General features: G+C 38.0%; 2 protein-coding genes and 1 pseudogene across 4 annotated transcripts in view; 2 read left to right on the top strand and 1 right to left on the bottom strand.

Moving 5' to 3' along the window:
* LOC126210406 (speckle-type POZ protein-like) overlaps positions 1-16,808 on the bottom strand; it is a 517,155-nt gene that overhangs the window by 327,929 nt on the left and 172,418 nt on the right. The gene's annotated exons all lie outside the window — the stretch shown is intronic.
* LOC126210403 (protein abnormal spindle-like) overlaps positions 1-16,808 on the top strand; it is a 232,247-nt gene that overhangs the window by 108,803 nt on the left and 106,636 nt on the right. The window lies entirely within an intron of this gene.
* Positions 6,212-14,861, top strand: LOC126210407 (tubulin alpha-1 chain-like; annotated as a pseudogene).

Genomic DNA, 16,808 nt, shown 5'->3' with positions numbered 1-16,808 from the left:
CTTCATTATGCCTATTTGACTTTGTACTTATCACCTTGTACTCATCTGAGCAGATGCCTTGTTCCTCCTGCTGCCAAACTTCACTAATTCCCATTATATCTGACTTCAACCTATCCACTCCCCTTTAAGTTTCTAACCTACCTGACTGATTAAGGAACCTAAATTCCATACTCCAATCTGTAGAATGCCAGTTTTGTTTCTACTAATGACAACATCCTCCTGAGTAGCCCCCTCTGGAATATTTTACCCAAGAGGATGCTATCATCATTTAACCATGCGGTAGAGCTGCAAGTCCTCAGGAAAAATTACAGCTGCAGTTTGACCTTGCTTTCAGCCATTTGCAGTATCAGCACAGTGAGGCTGTTTTGGTTGATGTCGCAAGGCCAGAGCAGTCAATCATCCAGACTGTTGCCCGTGCAAGCACTGAACAGGCTGCTGCCCCTCTTCAGGAACCACATGTTTGTCTGGCCTCTCAATAAATACCCCTCTGTTGTGGTTGTACCTACAGTACAGCTATCCGTATCGCTGAGATACACAAGCAAGGTCCATGGTTCATAGGGAAGGGGGGGGGGTGTTTATTGTCTACAGAGGGGTTAATAATAAATTTACACTTTTAATAACAGGATAATACCACATCAAGTAGTCTTCGACTGACCATCTCCAGTTTCAATCAAATTTCATGTTGATGTTCCCTGTAGAGAAAAACTAAACTAGGCACAATTTGAGCTCAGATGCAAAAATTAAATGTTTTAGGATGGTTTCAGTGGTAGGCTAAGAAAAATGACAGCTCTATAGTGGTTTTGGCCAAATTTAAGATGGCTTAAAATTGAAACTAGTAGTAATTGAAAATATAAAGGGGTACATAAAGTCTGGGAACACTTTCAATTATTGATTACACAAGAACCAAACACTGAACGGATGTGAACATATTGCATTTTGAGAAGAAACTCTGAAAGTTGTTTGTTTTTTTTAACATTCGATATGCAAACCATGAGTGACTGGCAGACGTCAATATGGTAATTGAATTCTTACCATACCCGTTCAAGCATGTCTCCCATGTGCGCTCCACATTCTCTTCACTCACACTGGGACGTGCACTTCTCTTTTCCGGGCACAAGCAACCCGTCTTAATGAATTTGTTGTGCCAATGGTGAATGGCCTTCCTTGTTGGTGGCTTCTTACCACATTTGGTTCTAAACATCCATTGAACAGCTGAACCATACTGTTTTTGTCGAACTCAACACACAGAAAGTTCGCTCCACACCTAAACTCGCCATGTTGGTGACTAGCGCTGACTATCGGCGATTTACTAAACTATGCTGTGGCGGTATACATGAAAAAAACGTTCAGGGTTTCTCTTCAAAATGACATATGTCTGATACCTGTACAATTTTTGGTTCTTGTGCAATAAATAATTCAAAGTGTTCCCAGACTTTATGTACACCCTGTATATTTGGGTCAGATGAATTTATTTCTTTACACAACCATTTTTTTTTTAATTTCAGGGCTATAACATTCAGCTTTTTCATGCTACGTGAGGTCAGATTTGAGGAACAGTTGAACATGACAATTTTTCAACCATTTTGGGGCTTCAGTACTCTTTGTGCAAAGCACGTTGAGAGCCATTTAGCATGTTTGCAGATAAGTTAGTTGTTATCAATTTTACCAAACTGCAGCAGTTATTGTGAGTATTATAGAGGTTGTTAAAGTGTAAACATGCAATTAATTTATCAAATTTCTTTGCACTTTCGTGCTATGCTACTAAATATTACCACTTGTTTTCTTACTTTTTTGTTGATTAGAAAGAGTGTTTCTTTACTAAAAAAAGTTTTGTTTGCTTTGAAGACTCTGTGGATAAAATTTATAAAATGATCTTCAAAGTTATAGAGTCAAATACACTGGTGTCAAAAATTAGAGCAGCAGACAGAAATTCTTCCACAGCTGCATTCATTTTGCCACAAAACAGTATAAACAAGTGACAGTAGAGTAGAAACAATGTAAAGGATGCAGAATGTAAACAACTGCAACATGCATAATGGTAGACAAATATTTTTTTTGTTTTTTCCAGCTAAACGGATTTGCACACACATCCCCAAAACTGGTTAATGTGCTCGGTATGGGGTGTGACCACATCTGGCACCAATACAGGCCTGACAATGATGGGGGGCATGCTGCCTCACGTTGAGGCAATAATGCACATTCTCTATAATGCACATTCTCTCTTGAAGAGTGGTTGGTGAATTCTGATGTGACGCAAATCATCTCCCTAGTGCTTCCCAGACATGCTCTATAGGATTCAAACCGAAGCGTGAACAGGCCACACCATGCATACAATATTTTCCATTTCCAAGAAAACATCAACAACCCGTGCTCCATAAGGTCGAGCATTATTATCCATCAATAAGAAGTATGGGCCTACAGCACCTCGTGACAGCTGCAGGTTGACAATCTGTATGTTTATCACATGAATTAGACACAAGATTGAGAAATAGTGGTTTGTTGCTTTAATTTCGGACACCAGTGTATTTGTAAACTGTCATATGTAAGTTTCTATACCTATTTGTAATTTTCAGGTCCTGTAATGTTGTGGTTTTGCTGCTTTTTTAATATTTATGATATCTAATCATATTCATGAAATTATGACACATGGGAAATGTCCAAAAAGGAGAACAGACTACAATTCAACAATAAATGACTTGTATAAAATGAAACACATTCACGCACTGTTGATTCCAGATGCACACTGGCTGACGTATGCTGTGTTATAATTTTTAGTGGCAGTCTAATGGTTAGGGTGATAATTATTGATGCTGCCACCAGATGTGTCTGGAAACTGCTAAGGGTGGATATGGCTAGCACGTGAAAAAGTACATTTGTACAAATAGGTTTTTTTCTAATTATAATCGTAAATTATTAACTTTTGAGTTCTTCCTTGCCAGTTTAGTTGTTGAGCCTACAATACAAGTACAACTTTCTTGTTTAGAAGGTAAACATAAGGTGTTGTATCAAAGGGTGTTTAAAATTATGGTGTGTACACAAATGAATCAAGATGTGGGCACTGACATAATCATCTCACACAACTGGTTGTTTGGAAAATTCAGAGTACCATCAGGCCTTTCTTATCGCTTAAGAAACTGGTGTATCACTAACTAGATTCCAACCTGATCAACAAAGATTGTTGATACCACATCAGATCCTGGTTATGACAATGAAACAGATTCAATGATCTGTTTCTAATATTAAGCCTTATTTCTTGCTCAGTTTGAGCCCTTACGAAAAATGAAGAAGAGAAAAAAAAGGGGGGGGGGCATCAAATTGGTTTATTTGCTTTTGATAAAACAAGAGCAGCTGCACTAATAAATAAAACAAAAATTATGTTCAATATGTCAGGATGAAGTCACAATAAACCTGTTGCTCTGTTATCCTCCTGAAAGGTTTTAACATGGTGATAAAGAAATGGAAACAGCAGAAAGAATCAACTGTACTTTCCCAAATCTTTGCCATTCTCCTCTAAAATTGTCAGAAAGTCTCAAAACAAGATTCAAAAGCCTACATAAAGAGCAAGATTAATCAGGTATAAAGTGAAATTTGTGGTCGGATTGCAGGATCTGATGGCTTTAAGCCACATACATTTTTCAGCAAAATTATAATAATCAGTAATGATATTCTTTTTTGTTATGATGACCTAAAGTGAGCTGAAATAAAAAAAATGTGTTTCTTCATACTGAGATTAGTAAATGTTGCCAGCTGCTACAAAATGTTGGTCAGTACCATGCTGTGGCTTCACAAGTCTTTTCTGATAACATAAAAACTATGGTTTTTAGCTTTCTTTGAGTAAGATGAGTTAGATTAGAAGTGTCTTACATGGGCTGTTAAGTGTAACAACAATAAAATTTTTGTAAGAGCTGTAAATCATAAGATTAATGAATACTTTGGGAATGCTTGACAGAAGTATTTTCAGGCTCATAATTTGAACCTTATCTGTAGCACCTCCAAAAAAAACACATTTTCAGTAGAAAAACACCTGCTCTCTCTTAATAAGTAGAAATAAAAAAATAGGTGGTGTTAATATTTACCAATTTTGAATCAAAATATGTAGAAACTTAATAAAACTGAACTGTTAAAACTGTGTTGAGCAAAAAAGGTGTGTATGTATCTCATACGTATATTTATATACATTCAGCACCAGATTCCACTTTAAACAGCCTACTTGTTTTCCAAAACTTTTGTAAATCCCATAAATCTTGTAGCTCTCCACTGAAAGCCTCATAAAACCAGGATTTATTTACTAGCTCAAATTTTGCGCATATTTGTTTCTATTCTACAAGGAATAACTAAGTAAAATTCCATTCACGGTGGATATGGGTATGTAGGAGCCACTGACACGCTTCCTATGGATGTCCCACATTCCGTGTCAACTGGCATGTTCAATAAGCGTCGTTGACTTTGGCTGGTGAGGTAATGTAAACGGCTGTCACGCTACCTTTCGGTGCACATGTCCAGTTTTGTTTTTTGTTGGTGACGCCACCTAATGTGGAAAAAAGGAAGAAGAAGAAGAAGGACGAGAAAGCAGAAAGGTCAAAAAAAAGTATGATCTGTAGCCCGCTTTAGAACTCGTATCGAACATTTCTCTAAATCCAATATTCTAAGTTTATTTTTGCACGAATGCAGATGTCATTTCATTTCAGATCTTATATGACATATGACAAATACGCAACCGGGTAATCAGCTAATTAATAAATAATTCCGAATGCACGGAATAATATAACAATCCTTAAAAGACTACTAATGTTAAATCGAATTCATATGAAAACACCACATATTTAATATGCTGTTCTCGTGCGAACTAACTCTCATTATGATTTAATTTCATGTGACACGTTACGCATTGATTATCCTACTAACTTAACTTTAGAGACAAATTTGTTTTGAGTTTGCTAAAAAATGTCACGTCCAACGATAAAGGTTGCATACAGCTCAGTCAACAGTTATCATATACTCACCATATTCACAGCGACGTGTTTTGAAATTGAAATCAGGAATACTTCTTTAAATATTCTATTCGTAAATTTCTTAACGCCAGCAACATCTGGCACATTGTTTGTAAACAAAACTTGACGTTTAGTCGAACTGCACGCAGTGTTGCTAACTCTAAAAAACCCGAGTCACTAGATTCAACATCAAAAGTCGCTATAAAGTCGCTAAAACTGATTTTACTAGGGGTGTACCGAAAATTTCGTGCTGTGAATGGTGCAATAAGCCAGTGTGTGTGTGTGTGGGGGGGGGGGGGGGGTAATAAAATATTAATAAAAATTGTCTCATACATAATTGATATATTGTCTTAATTAAATGACACATCGCTTGCAACAACATACATATAAAATACGCTAACATTTAATTTAACATGTTATCATAATTGACGCAACACATAAATTGTTATTTCAATCACAGTAGTAAAATATACTAGAAATTAAGACTATTCGTATGTAAGAACGCCGGTGATTGTATGCATTTATTACAACCAGGTTCAAGAATGGCGCCGGCCGAAGTGGCCGTGCGGTTGAAGGCGCTGCAGTCTGGAACCGGTACGCCGCTACGGTTGCAGGTTCGAATCCTGCCTCGGGCATGGATGTTTGTGATGTCCTTAGGTTAGTTAGTTTTAACTAGTTCTAAGTTCTAGGGGGCTAATGACCTCAGCAGTTGAGTCCCATAGTACTCAGAGCCATTCAAGAATGGCATTCGTGTTAAAATAAGGCATGGAAGTTTCATTATGGTTTCTCAATTTGAGGTTACAGATTTGGGTGGGGCACTTTGCCGGCTGACCGCCATGTTTGACACATTTCCAGCTCCAGTTCATGAAGTGAAGTGAAATGTATTTCCATTTCAGTTTCTATTACAGGGCGAAGATAAATGATCTTGAGCGAAATTAAATTTTCAATTTTCTTTTTTTCATTTGAGATTGATGGAGCCAATGTGTGCACTTTACGTTGTAACTTATTTCATGTGTAATTCCACTATTTTCGAGAGAGATAAGCGTTATTCTTTGTTTTACTTGTCGAATGATTTTCATTGAGCCGTGGATGAATAGCTGATGTTCCTGTTCTGTAGGAATATTGATGTAGAACTGTCTGGGGAGAAAATTTAGTTGTAAGAAGGAAGTTACTTAATGTGAATGAAGACTGTAAGTAAAGCCATTAATAAGTGTTTTCTGTATTTCAGCGTGAATGCTTGGAGCATGGCATTCAGCCCGATGGGCAGATGCCATCAGACAAAACTATTGGAGGGGGCGATGACAGCTTCAATACATTTTTTAGCGAAACTGGTGCTGGGAAGCATGTGCCACGCGCAGTATTTGTGGACTTGGAACCGACTGTTGTTGGTAAGTACAGAAACAGATTATACGCCGACGTAGCATTTTCCGTTGGTTTAGCACAACAAACAGTCAAAGACTGGTTTTAATAGAAGAAACTGCATATTCTTGTATTGCTGAGTTCGGAAACCGGTGGATACTGGGTGTTACTATCCTACGCACTGTCCCCCTGCTTGCAGATTTAATTACGAATTGGAGCCTGCCCCCTTTGCAAGTACAAAATTGTTTTCTTATCCAATCATATTCACTGGTTTTTCATTTATTTTACCAGAAAACCCCAAATTCCGTTTTATTCAGGTTTGAAATAAATTAGATCACATTTAAGTTGCGTATATACTTTTATTATGTATGTTCCGTTAAGAACGTCGCGCATGCCCCTTTAATAATTTATTATTGCTGTATTTTGGTGTTATTTTTTCTGCCAAATTTGTTTTTGTGCATTTAGTATGACCTGTGGACAGTGGTAAAAATTTGAGGCTTGGGTATGGGGAATTATGGTGTCGTTTGTTTATGGATTGTTTTAAATTTCAATAAAATTTCTCCTACTCCTTGGTGAATTATGGATTCCCTGTGCTATAGTTTTTGGATGTTGTAATTTTCTTCTAGGGTTATTAAACAAACCCATACGCCCACCAGATAGTTCTCCAAGGCTTCACTAGTTAACTGAAGCCTATAGGCAATTCTAAGTATGCAAGACCTCAAAAAATACTTCCATTTGAAGTGAAACTTTTGGACGATGCCCTAACATCTGTTTTTGCAGAGTTTATGTATTTAGACCCATGCCTGATTTTATAGTAGGGTGAAGTGGGGTAAGTGTAGCCACGTTTTGGCATAGTTCAACTTTGACACCAAATTGCCAAATTTTTATTGAAGATATGATTTTGAAATTTCTCATGCTTAAAGTTTGACTTACTGACTTTTAAACAATATACATTTTGTTTCTGAAAGAAAAAATTATACGGTCAAATAATTGTTTTCAATATTTTGTGTTGTGAGGTTACACTTGCCCCAAGGTTCGGGGCAAGTGTAACCCCGCATTCTTGTACCCACACAGAGCATTGTAAAAAGAGACTTTGGGTAAGTGACCTGATTACCCAATTTTTACTGAATTTGAGGATTTTTAAATTATTAAAATACCTTAAATTTTACTCAAGATATGAACTTTTTTGCACTCGCCTCTTTGTATATTATGAAATAGACAGAAACTGTTAGGTAAACTAAAAAAAAATAAGTGTTAGCCTAAACCATAAAACACTGAAACTGAATGCATCATAGATTTATTTTTGTTTTAGGCCAGGTATTTATTAGTTTAAATTCTACAAAAGTAATATTTTTTTCTTTAGTAGGCAATTTGACAAAAATAATAAAATATCTAGTCTCAAGAGAAAAGAAAAAAATCACTTTATAAGTTCACTTTCTATTATTTTTCACGGTAATTGAAGTAAAGTTGTTGGCAATTTGTGTTTAATGCTAAACTGCCCTAATTCAACTTATTATATTCACACTTAGGCCCTAACTGTTATTTAGTCACTGAATGCTGTATGAATCAAATGTATCACCAAATGTCAGGTCTCCCTTGTGACCAAAAGTAGGCTAAGGCAGCACTGAAATGACATTAGAGGAGGAAACTTGCGTCTCATCTCTTCTATCAGGCCAATAGAATGTGGTGCCATGCTTTCTTATTTTTGGATCTGAGGAAAATCACTTCTGGATCTCCTAAATCAATAATTTTGGTAACTTGGCCAATAAAATGAACTTTCTTACATTTTGTTGTAAAAGCTACCAGAACATACTTTTCCAACTGTAATTTTATCTTTGGCTTCAAAAAAGTTTGCCTCTTTTTCTTCACAGCTTATCATTTCTTTCCTGAGATCATCCAGTGTTATCTTCATCACTACTTATTAAAGATAGGCCTCCTTCAGTTTCACTTTCTTCACTTGTTGATTAAACTTCCAGTCTTTTTTCTTGTTACCCACGTGCGCAGTCGGGGATTTCTTTTTCCACAACATTCTGAGATGCCATTTTGGATAAAGTAACAGCACTTTGTTTGGAAGATTTACTTTTCATTACCAACCCCTTTTGTATGCCGATAATGCTTTTTTTTTTTTTTTTAGCTTTCTTCTTATTATTCTTGTTTCCTTTAAAAACTTTTTCTTTATAGATGGCATCTTGAAAAGTGATAACTTCAGCTCCTGGTGCAATCCTTTTCTTCTTTGTTTTACCAGTGGGACTACACTGTTGGACTGTTTCCAATAATAACCTTTCAAATGACAAATCATAAGTTCCAGAACATAATGAAACATTGGTTAGCTTGGGAATGATTGAGAAAGAACTCTGATACTGAGAGAACTACAGGGCTCAGTAGATGTAGGCCTATAAAATTCTGGAGGTTGTTCAGCTGGAAGCTTCCCAAAAATCTGAGTACTTTCTGTTAGAGACGTAGTTTCCACACAGTCTATGGCTGCATTATCGTGAGCTGGCAATGGATTTGTTTCTGCCAAAGATTTGGTATGAGCTACATATCTTTTATATGCCTCGGGATCATCTTTAGTTTTATCAATTACTTCTCTACTGTAAGGGAATATTCCTGCTTTTTGAAAACCACTTTTCACAAATTCAGATGGTGTTTCATTCCATACAGCATTGAGGAGATTGGAACAGTCACGTTTGCTCATTTTTACTCCTTGATGATGTCTCTGGTGATGAGTTAACTTATGGTCCCAGGTAGATTTCACACACAGGAAGGTCAGTTTAGTTGATCTAGTGTGATGGCAAAAACAGGGTTATGGCTTAAATAAATGTTCCGGTAAGTTTGTTTGGGGTAAGTGTAACCCCCCCTCCCCCCCCCCCTCCCCCCCCCCGGTTACACTTGCCCCAGCCGATTGGTTACACTTGCCCCGCATGGGAAAAAGTTAGGGTAAGTGTAACCATGCCTGGCATATCAAGAGCTTTATCAGTAGAGTAAAACGAATCTCATATTTGAAATTATCATGCAAAAGTTAGTTTGTAACCAAAAAATTGTGCAGTTATCTTTAAAACTGCGAGAATGACAGACCACCAAATTCTGAGCATGTCACTCTCTCGCAGAGTGAAAATGTAGACGTCAATTCAACTCCAAAAATTAATTACCAATTTGTCAGATTTGACAACTTATGGTTAAATATAACAAAGAAAGTAGTAAATTAACATGTGTGATAGGTCAGAGGTAAAAATACAGCTTTAAGGCACCATAAGCCGTGGTTACACTAACCCCATGGTTACACTTACCCCACTTCACCCTATTGGTCCCTCTTTAATTCCATGCAATGCCATGTTAGCACTGCAACCACAAAAATAAGCAAGGTGGCAGCTGTTCCCCCAGTCACAGCATAAGACATGGGGTAGTTGGTATTCTACAGCACAGTGTAAATGAATTGATCTTAATGGTTTTTCCTGAATTAACCTAATGTGTGTCCTGTCCTGTAGTCTGCTTGGCTGGCATGCAAACTAAGCAGCCGCTTCATTCGTTTTTGTATTTGTAGTTGCCTATTATGAAAATGTACACTTTCAGTTGTCACTGGAAATGGTTTGCAGATTTAGTTGTTGGTGACAGCGTATGTTGTATCTGCTGGTAAAAAATGGTGCGATGGTTTCTAATCTATGTTTTATGCATTTAAATTGCTTCAGTGGTGTTCCAAATTTCTCATCTGCAATTCATTTTTTCCATTGCAGATGAGGTGCGTACTGGTACCTACAGGCAACTGTTCCACCCTGAGCAGCTGATTACTGGCAAGGAAGATGCTGCAAACAATTATGCCTGTGATCACTATACAATTGGAAAGGAAATAGTGGATCTTGTGCTGGATCGTATTCGCAAGCTTGCTGACTAATGTACTGGGCTTCAGGGATTCCTGATCTTCCATTCCTTTGGGGGTGGTACTGGTTCAGGCTTTACTTCACTCTTGATGGAACGTCTGTCTGTGGATTATGGCAAAAAAAGCAAACTGGAATTTGCTATTTACCCAGCTCCTCAGGTACGTTAGTTTTGTGAAACCCTGTCATCATCATCATCAGTTATCTGCTATATTAGCAGGTCATTTGCCTCTCCATTTTCTGCGATCCATTGCTTCCTTCTTAAGGCTGCTGTATGTTGTACCGTCCATCATGTCATCCAGTATCTGCAATCTCTTCCTTCCTCGCTTCCTTTTCCCTGCTACATAACCTTCTAAAACTGTTTTTATCAGTCCGTCATTCTTTCTTAATATATGCCCAATCCAATTTCTTTTTCTTCTCTTTATTACATCTAGTAACTGTCTTTTCTCTCTCACTCTTCTCAGTACCTCTTCATTTTTTACTCTGTCCATCCAACTTATTCTTTCCATCTTCTGCCATGTCCAGATCTCAAAAGCCTCCAGCCTTTCTCTGTCTTTTTTCCTCATAGTCCATGTTTCAGCGCCATATAGAAGAATACTCCATACAAGACATTTTATGAGTCTCTTTCTGAGTTCCCTGTCCAGACCGCTGCAGAAGATTCTCCTTTTCTTATAAAACGCCTCTTTTGCCATTGCTATCCTTGTTTTAATTTCTGTGGTGCACTTCCAGTCGGTGTCTATCCTGCTTCCAAGATACTTAAAATTTTGCACCTGTTCTAGTGTTTCTCCATTCAGCACAATTTTTATTTCCTTATTTCCTCCTATTGCCAATACTTTTGTTTTATTTGTGTTAATTTTCATTCCATATTTTTTTCCGTTAGTTGCAATGGTGTCCACCAAATCCTGTAATTCTTTTTCCCCTGTGGCTAGAAGGACCATGTCATCAGCAAATCTCAAGCATCCTACTCTTCTTCCTCCAATTTCTACTCCTTTGTCATCTAATGAGCATTGGTCAATCATATTTTCCAAGTACAGGTTGAAAAGAGTAGGTGATAAACAGCATCCTTGTCTTACTCCTTTCCCTAGTCTGATCCAGTTTGTACTTTCTCCTTTCACTTTAACTGAAACTTTTTGATTAAGGTATAATGAGTTTATAAGTCTTCTGGTTTTCCAGTCCACTCTCTTTTCCCTCATAATAGTCGCCAGCTTGTCCCAAACCACATTGTCAAATGCCTTTTCTAAATCGATGAAGCACATATATAGGTCTCTTCCTTTTTCAATAAACCTTTCTCCCAAGATTCGTAGGAGCCCTATTGCATCTCTGGTGCCCGTATTCTGTCTAAAGCCAAACTGCTCCTCGCCGAGATTCTCTTCTATTACTTTTTCAAGTCTTTTATTAATTATTCTTAACATCACTTTGGCTGCATGTGAAATGAGGCTGATTGTCCTGTGCTCGCTGCATTTCTTGGTTCCTTGTTTTTTCGGTAATGGAATCATTACTGTTGTCAAAAAGTCCTCAGGCCATTCACCACTGTCATATATTTTATTACATAACCTCAATATTTCTCTTATTCCATTGTGGTTCAAGCATTTTAGTATTTCTCCTGGTATTGTATCTGTACCTACTGCTTTGCCATTTTTCATTGCAGCAATGGCAGACTTTACTTCTTCCATTATGATGGTCGGTCCTTTCTCTTCATCACTTACACTGTTGTGTGATTCAAGTTCCAGAGTTTCTGGTTTGCTATTTGTGTCATATAGCTCTTTTATATATTCTTCCCATCTCTGGAGGACATCGTCACGATCTTTGTACACTATCTCTTCGTCTTTACTCAAAATTTCCATAGTAGCACTTCCTGCTCTGTTTTGTTCCCATGTCATAGTCTTTACTCTGTTGTATAGTAAGTCGTATCTTCCCTTCCTGTCCAGTTCTTCAATTTCATCACATTCCTCTTTTAGCCATTTTTTCCTAGCCTGCTCTGTTTCTCTTCGCAGTTCGTTATTTAACCTTCGGTATATCTTTCTTGCATCTTCAGTGTTCTTGTTTTTCAATTTTCTTCTCTCCTCCATCTTGGAAATCATTTCTTGTGTGACCCATGGTTTTTTTGACCTTTTCCCTTTTACATATCCTATATTTTGCTGTCCTGCTTTAATGATTCCTTCTTTCAGCATGTTCCAGTACTCGTTGGCATTATCAGGTGTTTCTTTGTCTCGTAATGTGTTTAGAAAGTCCCGAGACAGCATTTCCGTAATTTGTTCTTTGTTGGACCTTATCTTCTCTAAATCCCACTTCTTCACCATTGTCGCCTTTTTCAGTTTTTTCATTCTTATTTCTATTTCTGCCATAAGTAAGTTGTGGTCACTATTAATATCTGCACCTGGTAATGTGTGCACCTTCTTGATTCCATTCCTGTATCTTTCTTCTACCAGTATAAAATCGATTTGGTTTCTGTATTTATCCCCTGGTGATTTCCAAGTGTAGAGCCTCCTCTTATGGTTCTTGAACCATGTGTTTGCCGCTATCAGCTGCCTTTCCCTGCAGAAGTCAATTAACCATTCACCTCTGTCATTTCTCTTTCCAAGACCATGACTGCCTACTATGTTTCCCTCTTTCCCTTCTCCCACAATGGCGTTCCAGTCTCCCATTCCTATTTTGCAGCATTTTTTATTTTCGTCCATTATTCTCTCTATTACACTGTACGTTTCCTCTACAATTTGGTCATCATGTTCTGAAGTTGGCATATACACCTGGACAATCAGTAAATCTTTTTGTGCTCCTTTCAGCCTTACACCAATAACCCGGTCATTTGAATAGTCCACATATTCCACACATTTAGCCAATTCCTTTGTCATAATCATTCCTACTCCATTAATTCCTTTTACTTCCCCTCCTGAGTAGTAGAATACATATTCATCTGACTGCAACTCTCCATGTCCATTCCATCTTACCTCAGCAACTCCTACGAGGTCCATATGATTCTTTTCCATCTCTCTTTTAAGGTTTTCTAGTTTTCCTGCTTGTAACAGAGTTCTGACATTCCAGGTACCAATTCTCGTTTTGATTTTTTGCCTCCTTTCAAGTTGTCCCCCCCCCCCCCCGGAGATCCGAATGGGGGACTATTTTACCTCCGGACACTGATTTAACATGAGAGGAAGCCATTTTTTGTGCATAAAATGGAGACTGCATTATGCAGGGAAGATAATCTGCGGTGGTATTCCGTTGCCTTCCGCAGTTCTGGAGGCCGCCCCTAACATGGGATACAGACGCCTTTTGCAGCCGCCCGCTCCGGGTCAGACGCTGCATGAGAAGTATAGGTTGGAAAATGAAAGACCCCTAGCCCTCGAAACCTAATAGCGTCAGGGTCGGAAAAGAACAAGAGCTGGCCGAGGGTGGCCAGATAGGAAAGATAAAAGTGAGGAGCCTGGCATAAGTAAGTGGAAGCAATGCCACGACTCAGCTCGGGGCCCCGTGGTCGCCAGCCACGTATCACTAGGTGTGACTCCCTGAGGTGAAACCCTGTATGTTGCCTAAAATATTGGAAGTTGTGTGTGCTTTCTATAACTAAAGTATGGTGTTAAATTCTCAGGTCTCAACAGGAGTTGTGGAGCCATACAACTCCATCCTTACCACCCACACCACTTTGGAACATTCAGACTGTGCTTTCATGTGTGATAATGAAGCTATCTATGACATTTGCCGCCTAAATTTGGACATTGAACGGCCGACTTACACCAATCTGAACAGGCTGATTGGCCAGATTGTATCCTCAATCACGGCATCTCTTCGCTTTGATGGAGCTCTTAATGTGGACTTCACAGAATTCCAGACCAACTCGGTTCCCTACCCTCGTATCCATTTCCCACTTGTTACTTATGCTCCTGTAATCTCTGCAGAAAAGGCTTACCATGAGCAACTTTCTGTGGCAGAAATAACCAATGCTTGTTTTGAACCTGCCAACCAGATGGTGAAATGTGATCCAAGACACGGAAAGTACATGGCATGTTGTATGCTGTACAGAGGAGATGTTGTGCCGAAGGATGTAAATGCTGCCATTGCAACAATTAAGACAAAGCGAACCATCCAGTTTGTGGATTGGTGTCCAACTGGCTTCAAGGTATGTGTGGTTATATTACTATCTGTGATTTAGCTGCTAATTGACGTTTTATGGGGCAGAACGAAAATATTGTGTGTATTTACTAAACCTTTCTGTTACTTGTTACAGGTGGGACTAAATTGCCAACCTCCTACTGTGGTACCTGGTGGTGATCTTGCAAAGGTTCAGCGTGCTGTTTGCATGCTGTCAAATACAACTGCAATTGCAGGGGCCTGACCACAAGTTTGATTTGATGTATGCCAAGAGAGCGTTTGTCCATTGGTATGTCGGTGAGGGTATGGAGGAAGGAGAGTTCTCAAAAGCCCGTGAAGATCTGGCTGCCCTTGAAAAGGATTACGAAGAAGTTGGTATGGATTCTATTGAAGGAGAAGGTGAAGGAGCTGAAGAGTACTAAGTTTGACAGATGGAAAATGCCATTTTCTGATTTGTTTGTGATGTCATTTAAGTTGTGATTTGATGTTCAGATTTTTTTACAGTTGAAAGATACTTGCTCATTCCACTTTTTGTGTAATAAAATTTGTTTTAGCATAAGTTGTGTAATGGTTATTTCAGAAATCCCGAGTGAATTAGCAGTTAAATCTACAAATTGACAAATTGTTAAAACTGTGTATTGCTGGTATGCTTGATAGCCTTCTGGTGTGATAACTTAACCAATTCTGGGAGTTGGTGACAGATTATTTTTTGTAGAGTTTGATTACAAGGAACCATTGCAATGAATGACTATTCAGCTTAATGAAAACTCGTTCTCGGGAGTATACTAAACTTTCAACCTTCAGTGATGCTGTAAATGGGACATCTTAACAGTATACTAGTAAATTTCTATATAAGGACAAATTTCTTTCATACTCCACTTAGTGTTGGAATAGACTTCAGCTCACATTTAGTCTGTATGGTGTACTAAAGTTGGAACACTTAGGGCACTGATAGAAAAGAATGCTTTCTTAGGTTTGTAAGATTTCCACTGTCTGGCAGGTAAGTGTTTTGCCTCTGATGGCTTCTGAGAGATAGAAAATTTTAACTATTGTAAAAAAAAGCAAATGCTTAATTGTTGCACATTGGTCAGGGACACACAATAATGGCTTGTTACTTCAGATTGAACTGATAGGTGGGTGTACAAATGAGAAATTTGTAGCAGAACCTCACTATTTTACTGGAGTAAAATTTTGAACTAATGATCAGTTGGGTGTTTGTAGTTTTTTCAGAATGTGAGTTGGGATGGAGTAGTATTCTGACAAAAGGATTAAGTTTTTGTGTGTAAATACTTAAAATTTACTAGATGCCTCTGTCACAGTCTAATATATACAGTCGCGACACTCGCTGCTGTGAAAGTTGTTACCATTTGACAGTTCAAATGACACTAGCGACCAGAAAGCTCGCCTTCCTCTGACGGCAGATGCGACATTAAAATGTTTGTTTTTTCATTCGTTTTGTACTTTATTTACAAAATAGTTAGTATATTTTTGCGTCACAGGTGTTAGAACAGCGAGTCGTAAATGATCGTGAAATATAAGTAAACAGAGCACGAGCTATTGAATGAAGTGACATAAGCTGCAACATTTTCTAGAAGAAATAATTAAGAAGTAGCATACAATCACACTTATTCCACTGAAAGTAAGAGAATACACACTGTATATCCCACATATGAAGTATATAGATGCTCTTCCTTGTGTAAAAATGAAGCGACACATCACTTCTCATTACGTTCTGCTTTGCAGGAAGCCTGCTTCCAAAAGTACAATTTCCATCTTATTCTTTGTGGTGTCAGGCTATCCCAATAAAAAGCATGACTGTTTTAAAACTCTATTATATCCCATTGATACATTTAACGAAAATTACGTGAGTGAGTCAGTCCTAACACTTTACCAACCAAAATGAGCGAACTTCATCACTTTATTTCATCTCTTGCTCCTACAGACTAAGTAGAAGAGCATTACCTTCACAAACAGTCTTAACAGCAGCTTGGTTTCAGCACTGCACCCAGGTGGAAAATTGGGGATTTCCATCATGTTCACAAAGAAAGCACCACAATTACTTATGATGAGCATATTCATCAAAAGTAGAAGTCATCTTAGTCTCACAAAAAGTTAAAAATTCTTTGACATCTTCTGTACAAATAGGCATCCAAAGTTGCCTTCATAGCTTCTAAAATGACAAACTTTGTCTAACATCTAAGTCTTGGCTGTCATCTAAAAGTACTGTCCTACATTTTTAACAGTCATGGATTGTATGCAATTTCTTCAATACATAACCACACACGTATCTTGTGCTGTTTGCCTCTGAGGTCTGTACAAATTTCCATGACTATCCATAGCTTCTGTGTCTTTAATATTTCCAAATGTCTTGAGGCACTTGTAATGCAGTTCCTTAAGGATACAGGCACTTTAACACTATATGCATTAAATATGTCAAAAATATTGTTTACTTTTCGGTAAAAATCTGCAGTAGCAGATGATGTGGTGCCACAAGTAACAA

This window comes from Schistocerca nitens, chromosome 10, assembly GCF_023898315.1.
Source record: "Schistocerca nitens isolate TAMUIC-IGC-003100 chromosome 10, iqSchNite1.1, whole genome shotgun sequence".
Lineage (NCBI taxonomy): Eukaryota > Metazoa > Arthropoda > Insecta > Orthoptera > Acrididae > Schistocerca > Schistocerca nitens.
The sequence above is the reverse complement of the archived record's forward strand: the minus strand, read 5'-3'. Positions and strand labels throughout refer to the sequence as shown.